A 300-nucleotide genomic window follows, 5' to 3' on the forward strand; every position below is an offset into this window, starting at 1 on the left:
GACCTCAGGTGATCTGCCCGTCTTGGCCTCCCAAAGTGCTGGGATTACAGGTGTGAGCCACTATGCCTGGCCGAAGCCAGTTGAATTGTCACGTGCATTAGAGGATTCCAGACTAATGCCCTTCCCCGCCTCCTGAAAGAACATGGAGCTGGCCTTCAGACACCCCTCAAGCTAGCAAGTTCTAGGAGGTTAAAGGCCAGCCTCTCTGGCTGGAAGCCTGGAGTTCCCGCTTCGCGCCCCAATCCCATCCTACAGTTGCCAGTTCCCAGCAGGCAGCCAGGGCTCCCCGGGCCAGGCCGC

At 59.3% G+C, this 300-nt stretch overlaps 1 protein-coding gene across 1 annotated transcript in view; it reads right to left on the reverse strand.

Annotated features, from left to right (window-relative positions):
- The window catches only part of CPNE7 (copine VII), a 23,596-nt gene that overhangs the window by 14,899 nt on the left and 8,397 nt on the right, over positions 1-300 (reverse strand). The window lies entirely within an intron of this gene.

The sequence above is a fragment of the Colobus angolensis genome, unplaced genomic scaffold (genome assembly GCF_000951035.1).
Source record: "Colobus angolensis palliatus isolate OR3802 unplaced genomic scaffold, Cang.pa_1.0 Scaffold76, whole genome shotgun sequence".
Classification (NCBI taxonomy): Eukaryota; Metazoa; Chordata; class Mammalia; order Primates; family Cercopithecidae; genus Colobus; species Colobus angolensis.